At 37.3% G+C, this 7,593-nt stretch overlaps 1 long non-coding RNA gene across 1 annotated transcript in view; it reads left to right on the forward strand.

The window, feature by feature from the left end:
• LOC105994664 overlaps nt 1-7,593 on the forward strand; it is a 75,319-nt gene that overhangs the window by 44,144 nt on the left and 23,582 nt on the right. The window lies entirely within an intron of this gene.

The following is a 7,593-nucleotide window of genomic DNA, read 5'->3' on the forward strand; positions in this document are numbered from 1 at the left end:
CTTCCTTCCTTCCTTCCTTCTTTCTCTTTCTTCTCTTGCTTGCTTTTTATTCTTCCCTCCCTCCTTCTCTTCCTTCATTTCTTCATTCGTTCCTTCCTTCCTTTCCTTTTCTTCTTTTATTATCTTTGAGCGGTTGTATAAAGGGATTTAAGATAAACTTATCAATTTATGAATACAATTCATCTTGATCAATGTAGCCTTTCTATCATTCTCTCCCACAGCCATCTATCCCAGTCTCATCCATCCCCTCAAATTACCTGTAATATCAACTTCTTGGGAGGTAGAGACAGGAGGATCATAAGTGCAGTGTGAAACTATATAGCTGTAATTCCAGCTATACAGTTGGTGTAGGTCGAAGAATCATGGTCTGAAATCATCCCCAGGCAAAAGTGTAAGATTTTATTTAAAAAATAACGAAAGCAAAACAAAAAAAGGGGGGAGGAGAGCTAGAGGCATGACTCAAATAATACAGCACTTAAGTGCATGCGACCTTGAGTTCAAGCCCTAGCACAGCTAAATATATAAACAGCAAAAATATTTAGAGTCAATAAAGCTAATTTGTGTAGCTATATTGACTTTGAAACTACACATGATCAAAATGAATGTAAATACAGATACAATGAAATTATTTTAAGGTAGTTGTCAAGCACAAAAGCAGCAATGTTTATAGTTCTTTTTTAAACTTAAAGTTATGGTGTAATTTTTACCAACTAACCTATTATTAACTAACCACATTCTAACTTACAAGACTTTAGAAACAACAAAATAAAAATACAAATGGGAGGATACAGAACTTGAAGGAAAAAGGATGAAAAAATGCAGAAGTGGAGCTCACTAGATATTGATGGAAGTGAACAACTTGTGGATACAGACAAGAGAGAGACTGGGAGAGAACAAGGGAACAGATGATGCTGTACGAAAGGAAATGTACTCATTACCTGAGTACATGTAACCCCTCTATACATCATCTCTTTAATAACTATAAAGTAAATTTAAAAAATGAAAAGCACATGTGATTTAAGCAAAAATGAACAAAAGCAAAGAGAGAAAGAGAAATAGAATACTACCTAATTGTAACACCAGTGAGCATTTAAAAGAAGCTCAAAGCCGGGCGCTGGTGGCTCACGCCTGTAATCCTAGCTACTCAGGAGGCTGAGATCTGAGGATCGCGGTTCAAAGCCAGCCCGGGCAGGAAAGACCGTGAGACTCCTATCTCCAATAAACCACCAGAAAACTGGAAGTGGCGCTGTACCTCAAGTGGTAGAGCGCTCGCCTTGGAGCTGAAGAGCTGAGGGACAGCGCCCAGGCCCAGAGTTCAAGCCCCACGACCGACAAAAAAAAAAAAAAGAAGCTCAAGTACGGAGGGAAGCTGGTCCATGGGGGAAACACACTAAGAAAGTTGTATGAGGGCTTATATTTGGAATCCAGCTGCGTTCAACATATTTAGTATTTTACATTTGAAGATGTTGGTGTTTAACATGAAAAAAGATACATGGAGATCAAGTCCTCAAAGTTAAATGTAACAGTGTAAACACAGACACTGCTAATTGAAACCCAAATGGCCACAACAGTGGTGGTGTTATGCATGGGCATTAGACATGGAGGAGGAGGGAACTCTTCTGGAGTTGGGAGTTGGGAGCACAGGTTCAGGGGAGGACTCTGAATGGCATGTTGATGAGAAGTTAGGATTCGTGGAGGTAGAAGGAGCGATACAAACCTTCCTGAGATGATAACTTTCATGGAAAGCCACTTCTCTGCTGTGGCACCATTTGGTGTGAGATAGGCTAAATATTAGGTAGGCAAGGGCTACTTCATGACAACTCTGAGCATGGAAGGGGAGCTTGGTCTTTATTCTAATGAGGAAGGGGAAATGATTTAGCTTGTGCATTAGTTAGGTTATCCTATCTGCAAAGCAGGCAATTGAAGGAAAAAATATTTAAAGCAGAGAGAACTGTTATGTGATGCTTTATGACATCCTAGAATTTCTTCACACAACCTCAGAAAAGAATGGAAAAATCTAAAGATAACTCATTTTGTGTGTGGTAAGAGTCAGTCTCAGTAATAGGCTGATGGGGAAGAGACACGGAGGATATTTATTAAACACAATCAGGTGTCTGTTTCTGAGTCTCTACTTGCAATCAGAAACATTGGAAGCTGTGATCTTTGGAGACCATGGATGGAAATTGCTGTTTAGAAGCAAAAATTTGAGGAAGTTATTAAGATGCTATTAATTAAGCCAATTTGATGATCCACATTTTACTTATGCTCAAAGTCATTGGGTTTCCAATATTCATAAGAAACAGAAAAGATACAGAGAGTGGTGAAAAACAAAGGAGGGTTAACAACGGCTGATAGGAAATGTACTCATTACCTTACTCATGTAACTGTAAGCCCACTGTACAGTATCTTTACAATAAAAACATATTAAAACAGAGAGTGGTGAAATACAGGAGAATCAAATAAAATGGATAATTTTCTTTCTTTGTGTGTGTGGGTGTGTGTGAGTCGTGGGGTTTGACTCAGGTTCTAGGCAGTGTCCCTGAGCTTTTTCACTCAAGGCTAGCATTTTACCATTTTGAGCTATCACTCTGCTTCTGGTTTTCTGGTGGTTAACTGGAGAAAAGAATCTCATGGACTTTCCTGCCTGAGCTGGCCTTGAACCACGATCCTCAGATCTCAGCTTTCTGAGTAGCTAGAATTACAGATGTGAGCTATTAGTGCCTGACTAATACTTTCTATCACTTATCAGAATGCTATATGCTGCCTTACAACCCCCAGATAGCAATTGCACATGAACCACTCTGGGTTTTGTTACCATTGCTAGTAGCAGGACAACTTTGAACTAGAAAAAAGAAAAGAAAATCCTCAAAAATTTCAAGCATTTTACCACAAAATTTTCTTTCATGTCCCATACTCCTTTGAGATTATAAATTAGACTATGTCTTACCACTTTGACATACTTTCTGCTCTCTTGGGAATGAAGTGCATGCTGTGATTATTTGTGGCTCAATTGTAAAAGAGAGCAGAGTTCTGACTAGAAACTCTAGACTGCCCTCAGCCAGTAACCTGACAAGGGCATGTAAGTCTTGATCTTTTAAGGACTATTTATTATTGCTTGTGCTTTTAGGAATATTCTACAATTTCTGAGTAGGCAATAACTTCAAGTCCTCCATAATCTTATTAGTCTGATAGGTCAGAGTTCTTTTAGGGATTACATTTGTAAATGTATGCCTATTTTATTTTTCACCCTATTTTTCACATTTTTGTTGCAAGTATTTTATGTTCTATTAACACCTATTTGTAAACTAATGCTTTTGTATCTTCCTGTGCTTGTCCTTGTATTTTTTTGTATGTATTTTCTCACCCGCTGCTTACTTGGCTTCACACTTTTTATTTTTAAATCCCTGAGCTCATTAGTTTTACTTCCTTGGACTTTGTCTGTATCACTCCTTGCCTAAGCCCAGTGAAATTCTCTGCTTTGCCAAAAATTATACAAAAAACAATAACATTTCTGTTTGGAAACAATTGCTCGAAACTACAGAATGGTATTGATAAGAAAAGAAGTTCATTTCTACCAAGTTAAAATCTCAACATAAAACCGTAAAACCCAAGTGTTAGCTTATGTAATAAATGTTTCAAACTGTCAGACGTATACTTTACATAATTTTCATTTCTTAGAGAAAACCAATGCATATTTACTAAGGTCACATCTATATATGCATGATCATGGTAGTGCATACCAGGTAAAACCAATAACCTTTTCCATGGTGATATAAGTGCCTTTAAATTTTGTTCTTGAACAAGAAGTTAATTCCTCCAGTCTCCTTTATTTCAGTACCATATTTCATTAAATTATGTACTTTCATCTGGCAGAAACAAGCTTATCCAGTGATATAGACATAATATTAAGTTAAACTTGTACTTTGAAAATGAATTAAAGGGACAAGGAAGAAAATAAATCCTATTTCTAAACCAATGGTTTATAATGCATAAAAGAAGAGAGTTTGAGTTATTTATTGAAGACTTGCCTTTGCCACCTTAACACAATCACAGGAAAATTCAAGCTGTATATGTTTATACAATGAGGATTGCTATAAAATACTATAATACCAGCTACAGCCCAGGATATGGCTGATTGTCACTGACATATATGACGTCCTTGCATGCTATTCTGAAGTACCAGTCAGCTCTTAGTCTGAAAAGTAACCGAACCTTTTATTATATTTCCACATTATCAAATTGTAATCAATACAAGCTGCTATAACAAAAATATTTTCACACCTACTGTTAGTCATAATTCTCACAACGTAGCATATGGGAAAATGTCACTTTTAGACTGACCATGAGAAGTAATCACAAATGGAGGTGCTGCATAAATCTGGTACTGGATGTTTCCAATGTAGGATATCGAACCAAATACAGTGACTTCTAGTGTCCAGTTATAATTATACCCACCCCAAACAGCTTGAGTGGTGACATAGATGTTGTTTAGAATGCAGACACTATCTTATATATGTACTATATACATAATGTACTTGAATAATTATTGGGTAATTTTAGCATAACGTATATATGGCATATAGTCATAACATAAAATTATACAACATATATTTTTCATTTTTAATTAAATATATATTTATTTATTGTATTGTAAAGATACTATACAGAAGGGTTACAGTTACATGAGTAAAGCAATGAATACATTACTTGTCCGTCACTGTTACCTCTTCCCTTGATTTTGTCCCACTATCCCTTCCCTCCACCACCTCCCACACTCCTCCCCACCCCCCCCATTTCCCAGCCTGAAGTTGTAAAGTTCGATTCCAATATACTGTCCTGTAGTGTTCTTGTTGCAATGGGTCATCCTGTGACCTTGTTTCAGCATTTTGTTATTCTCCTTCCCCTTCCCAGATTAGACATAGGTACATACAAGATTCAGGGTACCAAAATCAAGTACAGTGACAACAGGGGATATGCCATAGGGGAAAGAGCATACAAAGGGAATAACAACAACAACAAAATAAAATCACATGGTATACTTAAAAACAGTAACAATAAAGATAACTCTCTTGTGTCCATAACTTGGCATTCATTTCACTTAGTATTATCTTTTATGGTCATATTTACATGGCTTTTGAGCTTTTCAGCTCATCTGATAAACTTATCCTATATGTATACTAATTATTGCAAAATAAGGGAAACCATAGGACCTAAATTTCTTTGGGCCTGGCTTACTTCACTTAATATGATTTTTTCCAAGTCTTTCCATTTCCTCACAAATGGGGTGGTGTTGTTCTTCCTGATGGAAGCATAGAATTCTCTCTCTCTCTCTCTCTATATATATATATATATGTGTGTGTGTATATATTTTTTTCTTGATCCACTCATCTACTGAGGGACATCTGTGTTGGTTCCAGATCTTAGCTATGATGAATAATAATTTTGTTAGTAGCTTTAGTAGGGCCTTGTTTATGATCATTTAGGTAAATGTGCAAAAATGGGATTACTGTATCATAAGGGAGTCTTTTGAGGATCCTTCATACTGATTTCCAGAGTGGTTGGACAAATTCACACTCTCACCAACAGTGCAGTAGAGTTCCCTTTTGGGCACAACCCTCCAACACCTGCTGTTACTAGATTTCTTGATTATAGCCATTCTAACAGGGGTGAGGTAGAAACTCAATGTATAAAACATATATGTATTTTTAAATTTTGTGCCAGTAATAAGGCTTGAACTCAGGGTCTGGATACTCACTCTTCCTTAATTTTCTTGCTTATGGCTAAAGCTCTATCGCTTAAGCCACAGCTGCATTTCTGACTTTTTCATGATTAATTGGAGACAAGAATGTCATAGATTTTCCTTCCCAAGTTGGCTTCAAACTACAGTTCTCAAATCTCAGCTTCCTGCATTAGTTAGGATTACAGATGTGAGCCACCATGGCCCACTATATGGTTTTTATAAAATACAGATACTCTTCTACTTATGAGAGGGATTATATCCCATTGTAGGTTAAAATATCAGAATTTGAAAACATTTAAAACATACAACCAGGGGCAGGGAAAGTGGCTCAGTGGTAGAGAGCTTGCCTTGCATGCATGAGGCCCTGGGTTCGATTCCTCAGCACCACATAAGTAAAAAGAAAAAAGCCGGAAGTGGCGCTGTGTCTCAAGTTGTAGAGGGCTAGCTTTGAGCTGATGAACTGAGAGACAGCATCCAGGCACAAAGTTCAGGCCTCACAACTGGACCCCCCCCAAAAAAAAGCAAAAAAACAAAAACATACAACCAACAGGAAACCATAGCTTATAGCACAGAAAGCTATGTTCTTCACAGTTGTCTGCCCTTGTGATTCTGAGGCTTGGGAGCTCTAGCCCAGCACAGAAAGAGCCTCTTAGGCTGCTTATTGTTAGTCTGGAATTGATCAAAATTCAATGTATGGTTTCCACTGAATGTGTATCATTGTAGCCTGTATTATTAAAACTGAAAGATCACAAATCAAGCCATCATAAATTGGTGATCATTTGTATGTATAATTTAATTAAATACCACATGTCACCATATTTTATAAAAAGAGATGATAGGAAACAGTATAAGATAAGCCCTGACAGGAAGTCCACGTGACTCAGTCCCTGACCAGCTACAGGACTGGATACTTCACTTAATGTCCCTAAGTCTTCTTCTCTTCAACCTGAATCTGAGGAAAAATAATACCGTCTCAGGATTTTCATAATGATGATTAAGAGAATAGAGAGCAAATATTTACCGGGAGAAGCTGGTGCTTGCTAGGCATAAAATAGATGGTAGAAGGGAAAGGAGAAGGAAGTGTGTAAGCAATAACATTGTGAGGTGTTCTGAGTATCCAGAGATTCCTGACATTGTCTCCATCCTAACGATAACCTTGACCTGATTTACAATGTATCATTTGAGTCTCAAAAACAAAGCATGTTTGTGATCATTGGGTAAATGACCAAAAGTGGGATTGCTGGGTCATAGGAGAGCTCTATATGGAATCTTTTGAGGAACTTCCATACTGCTTTCCAAAGTGGTTGAACAAGTTTACATTCCCACCAACAATGCAGTAGGGTTCCCTTCTGTCCACATCCCCTCCAGCATCTGTTGTTATTGGATTTCATAATTATAGACATTCTAACTGGGATGAGGTGGTATCTCAATGTTGTTTTGATTTGCATTTCTTTTATGGCTAGGGAGGTTGAGCATTTCTTCATGTGTCTATTGGCCATCCTTCTTTCCTCTTCAGAGAAGTTTCTCTTTCCGTTTTTACTCCACTTATTTATTGGACATTTGTTTCTTTGAGGATTTGTTGTTGGGGATTTAATTTTTTGATTTTCAAGTATATTTTAGATATGAGACCTTTATCTGTTGTATGACTAGTGAAGATCTTCTCCCAGTCTGTAAGCTTTCTATTTATCTTGCTAGCTATGTCCTTTGCCATGCAGAAACTCTGCAATTTCATGCAATCCCATTTGTCCAACCTTTCTTTGATTTGTTGTGTTTACCAGCACAATTATGTTTATTCCAGCATTATTTACCATAGTTAAGATATGGAACCAACCCAGATGCCCCTCAGTAGGTGA

The sequence above is a fragment of the Dipodomys ordii genome, unplaced genomic scaffold (assembly GCF_000151885.1).
Source record: "Dipodomys ordii isolate 6190 unplaced genomic scaffold, Dord_2.0 Scaffold5, whole genome shotgun sequence".
Taxonomy (NCBI): Eukaryota; Metazoa; Chordata; class Mammalia; order Rodentia; family Heteromyidae; genus Dipodomys; species Dipodomys ordii.